Source organism: Vigna unguiculata, chromosome 5, assembly GCF_004118075.2.
Source record: "Vigna unguiculata cultivar IT97K-499-35 chromosome 5, ASM411807v1, whole genome shotgun sequence".
NCBI lineage: Eukaryota > Viridiplantae > Streptophyta > Magnoliopsida > Fabales > Fabaceae > Vigna > Vigna unguiculata.
The window spans coordinates 33,148,099-33,163,845 of record NC_040283.1 but is presented as its reverse complement, the minus strand read 5'-3'; the positions used below and the strand labels follow the sequence as shown (position 1 = coordinate 33,163,845).

At 35.0% G+C, this 15,747-nt stretch overlaps 1 long non-coding RNA gene and 1 pseudogene across 1 annotated transcript; both read left to right on the top strand.

Annotated features, from left to right (window-relative positions):
* The first annotated feature begins 10,103 nt into the window (after positions 1-10,103).
* Positions 10,104-14,948, top strand: LOC114184636 (annotated as a pseudogene).
* LOC114183556 lies at positions 10,694-13,002 on the top strand. The gene is made up of 4 exons (XR_003604391.1): positions 10,694-10,972; positions 11,097-11,210; positions 11,638-11,695; positions 12,623-13,002. It is a non-coding gene; the product is annotated as an uncharacterized LOC114183556 (long non-coding RNA).
* Positions 14,949-15,747: the final 799 nt, after the last annotated feature.

Sequence of the window (15,747 nt, the reverse complement as noted above, 5' to 3'; positions counted from 1 at the left end):
ATAATGAAAAAAACCCAAGAACGAGAGAGAGGATGAAGATAAAAACTCTCACTTACCCAGGAGACATAATAGGATACATAACGAGGAGAGATGTGGAATGAAAAAGAAGAATCTCAATGAATATGCGTGTGGGTGTGATCCTTGCGAGGAAGAAAGACAAAACCCTAACCCTTCTTTTTCACCAAATTTCATCATCACACAATGTTCAAAGTGCCTCTGGCGGAAGAGAAAAAGCGAAGAACCTTGTCCCAACAAACAAAGACTTGAGGAGATTTCAGTGGTGAGAGATGAGAGACGTTGAGGGGAAAAAAATGAAAGAATGAAAATGGTTGGCTTGAAACCTGAACTGCAAATGCCCTCTTCTGCTCTAGACTACACCAGTCAATGCAAATGCCACATCACAAAAGTTAAAAAAATTGAAAACTAAAAATCAAAATGCCATATCCTAGTGACATGTAGGCATGTTAAAAAGGGGTCAAATTTGGTGAGTTAAACTATCATTACTCCTTATATAATGCACCATCTATAGGTCATAACCTCCTAAAGTAGGTTATTTACATTTTAGAAGCCTACAAACCCTTCAAGCCTACAATTCACAATTTCTTCTACTAATATATCACAAGAAAGATTCCATCGGGTACACCCGTGAACTACATTTCTTTCATGATTTTTCGTATCTAACGTATTTATATACAATGCACCATCTTAATCATAGCCTCCCTTAAATGGGGTGACTTATGTTTTAGAAACTATCAAACCCGTAAAATTTGTGATAATATCTAAAAATGAAAAATAATCTAAACTTCATTTCACCTTAATTTTTATCTTTTTTATTTTAGATATGAAATGACAACATAAAATGTTTTTATTCTAATTTTCATAAGGTAATTTTAGGTGATTTACCTTAATATCCTAAAAAATAATGTACTTTTAACACCCGATTAAAAAAAGTTCTAACAAGAAAAATAAGTGAAAAATTACAGAAGGTATAGAATTATCTCCTTCAAGTTATTATGGCTTAAATAGTCATTTGGTCCTACTTTTGGTTTAGTTTTTTCAAGTTGTTCCTACTTTAATATTTTTGTTCAATTTGGTCCTACATTTCAAAAATATCATTCAATTAAGTCCTTTTACTTAACACTGTTAAAATTGATAAAAGAGTAGTGCATGTTACTCTTCCAATGACGTGGTTCACTATACAATGACGTGATCGTGTATTTACTATGACAAGGATTGTGGTGTTTGTTAGTTTTGAAATGGTTGAAAAGCCAAGAAGGGGGGGTTGAATTGGCTAGTTAAAAATTTAGACTATCTTTGCAAGCTAAAAACCACCTTTAATTGAATCAAATAGATTACTAAGTTAGGATGCAAACAGTACTGAACTATACACTTTCAATCGATCAAAAACAGAGTTAACAGATTGATTTTAGTAAACAGATTCTGTTCTGGTATAATAATTCAATTGAAACTGAAAAATAGTGGACTGAAATACTGGGAAAAATGCAGAAATTCGAATTTGAATTTTAAACCAGAAACAATGCTCAAGAATGATCAAGACCAGTTCCAAATGACTATACAAGCATGCTCAATGCTGCAGATGCCATGAAAATATGCAAGAACATGAAAAAGATGATTAAAGCACAAGTTCTTGAAACTTTAAAATGAAAATGCAAGAAAGAAAGGTTAGAGAAGAGAGGACACCACAAATTTTTATATTGGTTCACTCAAACCTGAGTTACATCCAGTTTGTCAAGGCAACCTTAGCTTGACTTTGCACTATTTCAAAAGTTTTACAAAGTATCCACCCTTACACTTCCAAAATATGCAAAACCACCTTATCCTTCATCAATATAGGCTTCATATCATTGGTAATGGCTTCAAGATAGTTCAAAAGAGCTTCACTAAGTCTTCATCAAATCTTCAAGAAGCAAACCACCTTGGCTTCACATGTCAACAATGTTTAATTGAAAACGATTTAGGTTTTCGAATTGGAGGAATTGGGATTAATTGAAAGGGAATTAGGGTTCGCTGGTGGGAGAAATATTGGGCAGGGTTCGCTAGTGCGACGAAATTGCTTTGCTACTGGGACAAATTGATTGATGGGACGAAACTGGTAGGCCTTTCTTTTTTAATTGGAGAAGATAATTGGGCGCGAGGATTCGTGTTGTGAGGCGTTTGTATCATCAAACTGATTAGCATTTAGGTTTTCTGATTATGTATTTTGATTTGAGTTTTTACTTCGTTTTGTTTGTGCATGAGTGTTTGTCAGTTTTAATTGAGTAATCGTTGTCGATCGAGTAAAAATTTTTGTCCCCCAATCATAAATTCTTTGTTTGTCAATTTTTGGTGGTAGGTTTGGTCCAAAATGATGTGGGGTTTCTCTGTCCACAAACCTTTAATACAATTTTCATTGTGTAAGTGGTCCCCTATTTAAACATTGTTAATATTTTCACAGGCTTTGTTTATGTATCGATCTTTGGGATGTCTGACCGAGGTTGTGGTCCACCATGGTGGACACTTTGCCACTGATGAATATTTTAAATATATTGGTGAGGAAACCACTAATTGGTCATGTGATCTTGACCAATGGAGTTATTTTGAAGTGTTAAGGTCAACTAAGGAAATGGGGTATATTAGTGTTAAGGGTTTATGGTATTCAATTGAGCAGATGTTGCACCCGTTGTCTATTGACAATGGTGCAATTAATATGGTGAATGTGGTTAACCGTTATGGTGAAGTTCACTTGTTTATGGTGCATGGAGTGGATGAGGTAGAAGCTATGGACAATATAGTAGAAAGTGAAGGTGGTGTCCATCGAACTTTAGAGAGTGGTGATAGTAGTCAAGTGTGCCATATAACATGAGGTGAGAAAGAGGGTGAAGTTGCGGATAAAGAGAAAATGGCTAATGATGAATTTGGAGCTAAACATGTACATGATTGTGAGGTAGTATTGGGTATAAAGATTGTTTTAAGGGATGCTTTTGGTGTAGGTTTAGAATAGTTTGAATTTGAATTTGGAGGTGAGGGTGTGGTTGCAAGTTTAACACAGTCTGAAGTTCAAGTTGGAGGTGAGGGTGTGGGTACATGTATATAACAATGTGAGGTTGAATTTGGAGGTGAGGGTGTGGGTGAAGGTTCAGGCCAGTGTGAGGTTGAATTTGGAGGTGAAGGTGAAAGATTAGCACAGTCTCCAACTGAAGTGGAGGTCCATAGTTGGATTGATTCTAAGGCAAATTCTGCTACTGATACTAATGGTGAGGACTAGGGTCCAGAAGGCCTACGTTATGTTGAAATAAATGTTGATTGTAGGAGGCAAAAATTTGTTGAAGGTACGGTGGAAGTAAATGTGATCCAAATAAAACAGACAATGATGAAGACATGGAAAGGGTTCATGATGAGATTCCTAAATTGAATAGAGGTTTGTCTGATAATGGTTGGGAGTTAGAAGAGTTGTTAAGTCTTGATGGTAGTGATAGTGAATGAAAGGAAAATGAGATTGGCATTTGTGGTCCATTTGGGACATTTTCCAAACCAAAATCTATGGTAGATTACAAATGGGATGTGAGTACAATATTCATAGATAAGGGTCAGTTTATAAATGGTGTAAGGACTTATGTTATGCATGTTGGGAGGAATTTGAAATTTACAAAAAATGATAAAGAAAGGGTGAGGGTAAGATGTTTAGGGGCCCAAGGAAAGTGTGAATGGTCACTTTGTTGTGTGTATTTGACTTCATGTGAAACTTGGCAATTACGGAAAGTAATTGACACTCATACTTGTAGTAGGGAATTCAAATTTAATTTAATGAATTCCAAATGGTTGAGTAAGTCCATAAATTATTCATTAAGAGAAAATCCAAATTTGAAGCTGGTAGATATACGTAACAAAGTGATAGAGAAATGGAATACAAAGATCATGATTTCTATGGCTCATAGGGCAGAGGTATTGGCAGTACAAGAAGTTGAAAGATCTTTTAGAGATTAATACAAAATAAATTTATGATTATGGTCATGAATTGATTAGATCAAACCCCGAATCCATAGTCAAAATCAAAGTAGAAGACGTCAATGATAAAAAGATATTCTTAAGGGTTTACACCTATTTGAAAGCATGCAAAGATAATTTTGTGTGTTGTCAAACCCATTATAGGATTAAATGGATGTTTCTTGAAGGGACAATTATTGAGGTTGAGAACAAAGAAACATGGAGCTGGTTCTTGGAGTTATTGCTGGAAGACCTTGGGGTGCTGATATATATAAATCATGCACATTCATGTCTAACCAACAAAAGAAACTTTTTTTAAATATTTTATTTCATTGTGAATTGAACCTAAAAATGTGGGCATGATGCATTCAACCATTTGATTTTAATAGGGACTGTTGCATGCCACATAGGATATAACATCACCACTTGATATTACGAATTTAAATAATAAGTAAAGAAATATTACGTCAGCTTCATTTATTAAAACATCATTTCCCAAAAACACGGGAAATTAAAACCTTTATTAGATCCATGAATAATCCAAAAATCCGTAATTCATAAAACTGGAACAATATAAAACATCCATAGTGCTTACAATTTATTTCAAAGTCATAAATCGTAAAAGCTCCCAAGCTATCCCCGCTCCGTCGCTAAGTCTCACCATTTCCACCTGCAATATCATATGCTCACGTATACCACATATACGATCATTGCCACACACAAGTAGATAGGGTAAGCTAACAAAATAAACATATATTTTTATAGCATATATATATATATCACACAGTCACACCAAAGAAATTCCATCCTTTGATTTTATACCACATGGCCACAACCATGTTATTCGTGTCTACATCTTCTAGTGAATACCTCAAGATGTCTTGCTGCCACACCTATCAGCCACAACCGATAGAGCACGTGCAGGAACCATGCTACGAATCATACACTATAACGCCAGGTGGAGTTCCCAAATACGAACATAGTTCGTAACGTTCCAAGACTACCAAACTCATCAGCTAATTACTAAGGAGGGCAATCTATCTGGACCCATCCGTACTGACCAAAACCAACACACTCACACCAGCAACCCTCGCTAACCTGAGCTCAACTCAAGGGTTCCTCATGTTCATCCACCATCCCGAGCTCGACTCGAGGGATGCCATTCCAAGTCACAACTCAAGAAATGTCACATGCTTAACCCCTATCCTGAGCTCAATTCAAGGGATACGTTCTGAGCCACAACTCCAAGAACACCAGCAAGCAGACCTTTAAGGTATCATAGAAGCCTTGTAGATCATGCACATAATGCTAGCAACCCAATGTTGCTGCAGCACCAATCGCCTGGCACAGGTTACATAGTGTCAGGCGCTGCCGCTTCAAGACCGCCTGGTGGGGGACGCGTACCGCCAAACACCAAGCGCCTTTGCACCACTGGCTCTGTAGGTATCTCTTCCCTGTTACCCTCTTGAATATCGCTATCGCCTGGCGGCTCCCACATTGCCGCCAGGCACCACAACAGTACTTGCGCAATACTGGTGCTAGTTTGGATTCAGGCACCATCTGTTCGCATCCTTACTCTGTTAGTCACTCAACCAAGTCCAATAGTCATATCATAACTCCATAACCTTGCCTATAATACTTTGCATCCATTATAATTTCTATGTCAAAAGTACGCACTTCATATCATATTATTGTTGAAACATTTAACCGCACTTAACCAAAAGTTTACCAATTCATTTACTCCCATGCTAAACTAGCCTCAGCTCATGTGACAGTATTTCCAACATGCCCCAATCAATACTATTACCTGCATTCCAAACTTTTCTTCTATAAGACCTCAATCCCCCAACAACCTATCAAAAATGATTCATCACACTCAAGCTTATAATTTTTTCTAGGTACCCATTAGCCAATGCAATGGAAACAATTTCATTCAAGACCTGCCTTATACCTTAGCCCAGCTGGTCCTTGTTTAAATTGTAAACATTGTTGTTTTATCATTACTCTATTCCTTTACCATAACTTAATAATTCGTCTCCCTTCCCTTCTCACTTCATTTTATTGCTTAACATCCTAATATCATTTCCATAGATCTCCTCTCTCTATATATATTTTCTTTTCCCTTAATCCCAACTGTTCCTAACTTTCCAATGCACCAACCAACCACGCAGGTCACTCACTCTACGATGGCGCCTGGCGGCTCAATCCTTACCGCCAAGCAGTGCATTATATTATGGAAAATCTCAAAATTTCCAACCCTGCACATCCCTTCCTAATAGTTCCTCAATGCGTTTCTACGCCTATTTTCGTCATTCAGTTCATGCATAGTAACAGGCTTACCAATAATCAAAACATACTTATATCCAACACAATTCTAGTGGAAAAATACAATAATTATACCCAAATCATCAAAACTCTAATCATCAACCCTAAAACTCACATTTATACAGTGTTCAACTCAATTAAACCCCAACTTCCACGAATTTAAGGAATGTATGATGTCAAATTATTCACAACTATTAGAAAATGATTTCCTCCCGATCAAAATCCTCGAGGACTAAAATACCCAAAATTGAGCCAAAAGGCTCGTGTCGCCTAGCGGGTCAATTACTACCGCCAGGCCCTTCATTAGAGAAACCCAAAATTTAGTTGAACAACAGGCGTCGCTTGGCGGGTAAGCGTGTGACGCCAGGTGGTTCCATCTCTAGAACCCAGAATACACCAGAATCATCATGAGTCGCCTGGCGGCTACGAATAGCCTGCCAGGCGGTTTCTAGAAAATTTCCAGAAACACGAATTTCAATGCAAACCGAGAGGGATCATATATATACATGTTGTAATTCATACATTTAGATAGAAAAATAAAGATAGGCGTGGTTCAGCTCCCCTAACTTGGAATTCCTTTGCCTAGAGTTTGAATTATGGGTCTTCCCTTGAACACCAATGTCCTCCCTTTGATTCCTTCCCAAAACAACTCTTCTTTTCACACCAGAAACACTTTTCTCTCTAAATTTTCGCTCCTCACAAGGTCCTCTCTAATGGCAGCCACTAAATCCTTCTTTCTTACCTCTAAATGGCCTTTTAATTGGGTCTTAATGATGGCTAATGATAAAAAACGAAAATGAGGCTTAATGGTAATGTTAATTACCATTCAATGGTTCATTATAATTTGTTTTTCAGCCACCCTTGGCTGCTCCTTAGCTAGCTAGGGTTTCCATGCCCTTTCACCTTCACGCCAAAGGAAATTTTGGCAAAAAGAAAGTTTAATTTGGGTTCACCAAGGTTTGAACCCCTAACCAAGCCAAAGTCATCCTGATGCACAACCAATCAACCAATTCATGTTTCGAGATGATTAATATAATTCTATGATTATTTATCACTCACATGATCAAGCATATTATTAAAAATAATAATAAATAAAATAACATAGAAATGTCAAGAGTATGAATTATGGTTCATATTGGGAACTCCACTTGGCGTTACAGATTGTGATTCATAACAGGATAATCCCCACATGTATCTACGAGTTGTGGCTTGTAGATGGTGGAACAACGAGTTGTGGCTTGTGGCAGCAAAGGTTATCTTAAGGTCATCATCTGAGGATGTAGAACGTGGAGGAACATGGTGGTGGCCATGTTGTCAGGAATTGGAGAATGGTGGTTCTCCGATGACTCTGTGTGTACGTGTGTGTGTGTGTGTATCTGTTGTGTATTCTTTAATTTTGTTATATAGTTGGTTATATGTTAGCTCACCCTATTTGTTTGTGTTTGGTGATAATCAAATGGCGGATCTTGACCACTAACTTTGGGGGTTCCAAAATAATATTTTAAAATTATACATTTTATCACTATCACTAATACAACAAAAATAAATATATAATATATAATTTAATTATAACTATGAAAGAAATCACATATATCTAAATTTTATTTTTGTACTTTTAGATTATTGAACCCATCAATAAATAAGCCAAAACATACACAACTAAAAATATATATATTTTCTACCAATTTTGTTTTGAATTTTTTTTCTTAAAAAATAATTACATATTTTGTTATGAAAAATAAATTTTAAGAGATTGCTACAATTTTTTTAGTAAAATATCTAAGGTTTCATATAGAACAACATATAGGAAATATTTTCAAATTTTATAATTTTGCACAAAATAATTATCGATAAAAGAATTAGCAGCCAATTAAAACTCTTAGAAAAAATGCAAGAAAATATTTTCTAGCAAAATTTTATGAAAATATTGCAAAAAAAAAAAAATCATGAAATATAAAGAATTCTAGTAGTGATAAATCTTTGGTTATTTCCCAATCTTGTTTAAAAAAAAAAACTTTTTCTTAAATGTAAAATGTACTTTTTATTCTTGTAAAAAATTGATAGATTTTAAATAATGTATTGTTTAACAAAGATGATCGATAGTTTTTTTTAAAATTTGAATAATTAAGAGTATTAACAATAAAATACTGAAGTTAAAATTTTAAATTAATTTTTTATTGAATAAGATATTAGCAATTTAGTTATGAAATTATTAATCAATAGTAAGTGAGTAAGTAAAAAGATAATAATAAATATTTTTATCCTTTTTAAATTTATTAAATAATTAAATTTAACCTATAATTAAATTAATTTTTTAAATTATAAATTTTACTTATTAACCTATCCGAAAACAAATGGGAGGGGGGCCATGGCCCCCCGACAGACCAACTAAGGTCCACCCTAGCGATAATCGTGTAATTTCGTTACACGAGAGTAGACGATGTTTTAGGTGGAGCTGGTAATGCTTAGAGCTGGAGAGGGGCTAGCAGGGGAACTTCTTTATGAACTATTTTGGTTTACTCTTTTGTAAACTGTGTTTTATTATCAGTTTTGGAATTATGTAAACTTTGAGTTGAATTTATGGTTTTGAATTTTAGCATTTAATGAAGTTTGAATTTTTCCCGCGTTAAAGTTTATAATAAATGCGGTATTATATTTAAATATTATTTTATTTTACTTAAATTAGTAATATCCGGCCAAGATATTACATAAGTTGCCCCAAGATTTGTAGTAAACTATCAAAAGAGGTAGAAAATACTAAATATTAGTTTCTGAGGTACATACATTAGCATATTTGTTTATTATTTTCAAATTTTGTAATTAATCTTATGTATTTATTATTTTGGTGCAGTTGGTCAGGTGATAAATTGTTTGAGGTTAAACATGTGTCACTAATTGGGGACAAGTACAATGTCAATATAGAGAGTCAAGAGTGCAGCTATAGAAAATGGTTGGGCTCCCATGCTGCCATGTAATTGTTGCCATGAACTTTCTCAATTTGAAGGCAAAAGATTATATTCCCTATTGGTTTTTATGTTCAACATTTGAAGGGATTTACAACTCCATAATATTCCCTATGAATGGGAATCTTTTCTGGGAAAGAACTAAATTCCCTGATGTCTTACCTCCACAAAAATGAAGGTTGTCAAGGAGACCAACGAAAAAAAATAAGGTTGTAAGGTTGGGAACTGAAGAAAGATAACATGTAATTAAGGAATGGTGGCCATCGAAAAAGATGTTTAGTATGTCGAAAACTTGGCCATAAGAGAAATATGTGTCCATCACTCTCTCACCAAGGTTGTGAAGAACGACCCCCTGGAACATCCTAACCTACTCCAGGTGCAGTACCAGAATCCACTACACCAGCAGAAGCAAGTCAACCACATACAAACTTCATTGGCTTAATGAAGATGGGGATTTGGCAGTCAATCATCAAGTAAAGGTCAAGTTTTCCATAGGGAAATATGAAGATAGTGTGCTATGTGATGTAGTACCTATGGAAGCTTGTCATATCTTATTGGGAAGACCTTGGTAATTTGATAAGAAAACCATGCACAATGGTCTCACCAACGAGATTACCTTTACTCACAAGGCTAAAAAGTTTGTTCTTCATCCTCTTCTGCCATCACAAGTGGCTAAGGATCAACTTCAAATGAAGAACAAAAGAGAAAAAGAGAACGATGAGGACAAAAAAAAGTCCTCAAAAAGTCCAAAAGCTAAATAAAGATGAATCTGAGGCGGGAGAGATTGGTGTTCCTTCTCCCAAGGTCATTCAAAATGAGAACATTTTAACCATGAAATCTTTAAATCAAGTTCTCAATGTTGAACAACCTTCATGCCTCCTGCTGTGTAAAGGAACACTCACATGTACTGCCACAACTCTTGAGCTTAAGAATCTACCTCCTAAAATTGAAAATCATTTGAAAGAGTTTGAGGATATATTCCCTAAGGAAGGGCCTATTGGGCTTCCTCCCTTTAGAGGAATTGAACATCAAATAAATTTAGTGTCTGGGGCTAGTATACCAAATAGACCAGCCTATAGGACAAACACTACAAAAAATCATGAAAATTATGGCAATTTTAATATGGCAGTTGTTAAAAATCGTCATTTTTTGCAGTATAATATGACAATTGATGAACTGCCATATTTTGCAAGTAAAATATAGCGTTTTTAACCATTTCTTAAATGGACACATTTTTATATGTAAATTATGACATTTTAACTGCCATTTTTACTAAATCTGAACATTTGCTATTTCCTGAATTCCTGATTGATTGAGTTCCCTCTAAATGTTTTGATAGATTAATGTTCTCTTTAGTTTCCCTATTTGAAAAGACTTTTCCAATCTTCCAATCCCTCTTTTTCTTTTCATTTCCCTCTAATTTTTTATTTTATCCATGTTTTCAAACCTTTTCATTCACTCTCAAACTCTCACTTCCGAGTCTCTCTCTTTTGTTTTAGGTTTCCTTACTCTCATCGTTCACGCTGCCCCAACTCCATCCCCCTCATTTCAAAACACTCAATATTTTACTCACTCACAGTTAACTCTCGTATGTTGAGGCTGAAATTCTTCACTCTCACATTCCCAAATGATTTTCGTGCACGGTAGGAGTCGAGTGGTTGGACCCAATCAATTTCGTTTGTCTTCTTCATTACTTCAAGGTAAGATTTACCATTGTCGTAGTCATTACTCTTCCCTTTCTCTTTATAAATCTCTGTTTTTGATTCACATTTGTTCTCTATCATTCACAATCGGTCATTTTTCTCTCTTGCCTTCAATATTCAGTGTCATTCCAGTTCCATTTTTGTCGCTTTTTTACCCTAGCTTGAATCTAGGTTGGCCGTGATTGGTTCCTCGCTGCTTCAAGGTAGCCCATTTCGTGTTCTTCATTGCTTCAAGGTAAGTTTAATCCAAAGATCTATGATTTAGGGTTTTGGTTTCTATTTAAAAACTCTAATAAAAAATGTTGATGGTAACGAGTTGTTTACTAGATTTTGGGAAAAGATAAACCTGTAATCAGGCACTAAGAATGCGTTAATCGTAAGCAGTTTGAAAGGTTCAAATTTCTCTATTGCTATTATATCTGAGAAAGTGGATATTTGGGATTTGCATTTGCCCCAAAGGCACTTAGGTTACTTGCATCAAGTGTTTCAGCTTAAAGATAAGCATTGTTAGAAAAATAATAGTCTTTTTTCAACTAATTAATCATTTTGTCCAACTCTTTAATCTACATTGCTAATTGTATATACTGAATATTTAGGAATATATGTTTTGATAAATTTCTAAGTTGTTATCTATGTGAAAGTTTTTTGCTTTTCTGTTCTAGGTCTTCTAAGAATAGCGAACTTGCCACTAGGTGTTCATTGCAAGGGGTCATCCTAAAGGTTAAGTTCTCGTCTCTGTTTTATTTGGCTCTATGCAGCGAACCTTCTTGGCCCTTTAAACTGTCTTTAAATGTTTGTTGAAGGGTGTTCATTTCTTTATTTTTTTAATTTATTGTTGATTGGCTAGTATTTCAAAGTTTTGTGTATCTGTTTAAAACCAAAGATGATAAATTAAGCATACAAACACCTCTCTATCATCTTCTATCTGCCTCCACCGTTCTTTTTGATGCGTTATTGAATCTTCCTCACAAAACAAAGAGAATTGTGATAAGTGGGAATAGTAGCGAGAGGAGAAAGGTTCGATTGGGAATAGTAGCGCGAGTGTGTGAATTTTTTTATTATTAAAAATATATTATTCATCCATGGATTAAAAGCATCTACATATATAAATTCTAAATGAATCTCACAAAATTTCACACACACACACACACACATATATATATATATATATATATATATATATATATATATATATATATATATATATATATCATGGTTCCTGTATGCCATGTTGAAACTTGAATGTCAGCAAAATGGAGATTGTAATTGCATTTATTCTATACTACCTACTTATTAGATCGTTGATATGTTTTATACCAATTAACCATGTTAATGTATATAGGTGATAATGCGTCAGTTGAACTAAGGTAAATGTCAACATGGGTAGGTAGAGGGGATTAAGAAGTGTATGGTACTGTGATTCTTCTATTTTTATTTAATTTTTTTCGTTTTGTTTGTAAACAATTCGTATGGAAGTAGCACCAGTTGGTAACCCATTTTTGTTGCTTTGAATTCCTTTTTCTAGTAACAAAGTGTGTGGAGTAATAATGTTACAAAGTGTGTGGCATTCTCTTAGGGTGTCAATATTTAAAAGTCTGTTGACAAATGGGTTGGTTCTAGCTGACTACTGCTTTCATATGGTAACAGGCTTGTGTTATCAGTGCTTGTGGGAATTTTGCCATTCTAGGGACAACAGGTGGTTGGATTGAAAGGTTTAACCTTCAATCTGGAATTCGCAGGGTTCTTACATTGACATTTCAGAATCAAGAAGTGGTGCTCATGATGATGAAGTAGTTGGAGTTGCTTGTGACTCAACAAATACTCTCATGATTAGTGCAGGATACAAAGGATCAAGTGGTGGAAACAAAACACCTTAGACTTGGACTTTTAATGTTGTCTTTTTTTCTTAGATACTTGAATATTTTGGTACTCTTAGTGGTCCTTTTTTTTTTCAAATGCTTGAATTGGTACTTTGGTGTAGTTATGTTATATTGACAATGAAACAATTTAGTTTATCAATTTCTATTTGATAGTGCTATAATTTTTTATATATTTTAAATTATCATGAAAAAATAATTTTATCAAATTATGAAAGTATAAGAAATATTAAAAAAGAATAAATAATTAAATATTAAAATTACGTCACTTGATACACTTGATAATGACGTAATTAATCTCAAAATTAACTATAATTAATTAAATTGGTGACATTTAAAAATGTCATAATATAATGATAATAGTGTCAATTTAAAGCGTCGTTTTTCACATTATATTTGTCATCTAGTAAAAATATTACGTCAATTTTAACTGACGCTTTTTGCTTCTTTAAACTGTCACTTTATACGTTGTATAGAATGACAGTTGTTGGGGCGGTTAATTTATAACCGTCATATTATACTTTGTGACGGCAAGAATTACGACATTTCAGGAAACCGTCACTCAAATAAATAACGACAGTTAAAAATGACGTAAATTACAAAAATAAACGTCGGTATTTACATGTTTTTTTGTAGTGAAATCCTCAAGAAACAAAGGAGATAGAGTCTCAAGTCCAAGAGTTGTTGGAGAAGCATTGGGTTCAAAAGAGCCTTAGCCCATGTGTTGTGCCTGTTTTGTTAGTACCTAAAAATGATGGGAAATGGAGAATGTGTTGTGATTGTAGAGCCATAAATAACATCACCATTAAATATAGGCATCCCATTCCTAGGCTTGATAACATGCTTCATGAATTGCATGGGTCCCTCATGTTTTCTAAAATTGATCTAAAGAGTGGTTATCACCAAATAAGAATCAAAGAAGGTGATGAATGGAAAATCGCTTTTAAGACCAAATTTGGATTATATGAGTGGTTGGTGATGCCCTTTGGGCTTACTAATGCACCTAGTACATTCATGAGGCTAATGAATCACGTTCTTAGAGAGTGCATAGGAAAGTTTGTGGTTGTCTACTTTGATGACATTTTGATCTATAACAAGAGCTTACATGAGCACATAGACCATCTGAGGTATGTCCTTACCATCCTTAGGGTAAATTGTTTGTTTGCAAATAAAGAGAAATGCACTTTTTGTGTACATAGTGTTATTTTTTTAGGTTTTGTAGTAAATAAAAATGGGGTCCATGTTGACCCTACAAAAATAAAGGCCATCCAAGAATGGCCTACTCCTAAAAATGTTGGAGAAGTTAGGAGCTTCCATGGTTTGGCAAGCTTTTATAGGAGGTTTATTCCTAACTTCTTTACTTTCACTTCACCCCTCAATGAACTTGTCAAGAAAGATCTATCTTTTAATTGGGGTGAAAAACAAGAGTCTGTTTTTCAGCAACTCAAGGAAAAGCTCACCAATGCACCCATTCTAGCTTTACCAAACTATTCAAAAACCTTTGAGCTAGAGTGTGATGCATCTGGTGTAGGAATAGGTGTTGTGTTGTTGCAAGGAGGGCACCCAATTGCTTATTTCAGTGAAAAACTTCATGGTGCCTCCCTCAACTATCCCACCTACGATAAGGAATTGTATGCCTTAGTTAGGGCCCTTCAAACTTGGGAACACTACCTTGTATCCAAAGAGTTTGTCATTCATAGCGACCATGAGTCGCTAAAATATTTGAAGGGCCAACACAAGCTGAATAAAAGACATATTAAGTGGATGGAATTCTTGGAACAATTTCCTTATGTGACAAAGTAAAAGAAGGCAAAAGAAATGTGGTGGCTGATGCCTTGTCTAGAAGGCACACTTTGTTTTCAAAATTGGGAGCCCAAATTCTTGGATTTGATCACATTCCAGAAATGTATAATCAAGATTCTGAGTTTTCCTCTACTTATGCTGAGTGTATGGAAAGACCTCAAGGAGGTTTCTATGTGAACGAGGGGTATTTGTTTAAAGAAGGAAAAATTTGTATTCCCCAAGGCTCACAAAGAAAACTCCTTGTTCAAGAAACACATGAAGGGGGATTAATGGGTCATTTTGGGGTAGAAAAAACCCTAGGTCTTTTAAAAGAGAAATTCTTTTGGCCCCATATGAGGAAGGATGTCCAAAGGCATTGTAATAGATGTATCTCATGCTTACAATCTAAGTCTAAAACAATGCCTCATGGATTATACACCTTTTGCCTGTTGCTTCAGCCCCTTGGATTTTGTCTTAGGACTCCCAAGAACACAAAGTGGTTTTGATTCCATTTTTGTGGTGGTAGATCGTTTTAGCAAAATGGCACACTTTATACCCTGCCACAAAGTGGATCATGCAAGCAACATTGCTCGGCTTTTCTTTAAAGACGTGGTCAAGCTTCATGGTATACCTCACACCATAGTTTCTGGTAGAGATATTAAGTTCCTTAGCCATTTTTGGAAAACTCTTTAGTCAAGGCTAGGAATTAAACTTAATTTCTCTACTTCATGTCACCCACAAATTGATGGGCAAACTGAAGTTGTTAATAGATCTCTGTCTACTATGCTAAGGGCAATTTTGAAAGGAAACCACAAATCTTGGGATGAATACCTTCCCCATATTAAGTTTGCCTACAATAGAGTAGTTCATAGGACTACAAAGAGAAATTCTTTTGGCCCCATATGAGGAAGGATGTCCAAAGACATTGTAATAGATGTATTTCATGCTTACAATCTAAGTCTAAAACAATGCCTCATGGATTATACACCCTTTGCCTGTTGCTTCAGCCCCTTGGGAAGATATAAGTATGGCTTTTGTCTTAGGACTCCCAATAACACAAAGGGGTTTTGATTCCATTTTTGTGGTGGTAGATCGTTTTAGCAAAATGACACA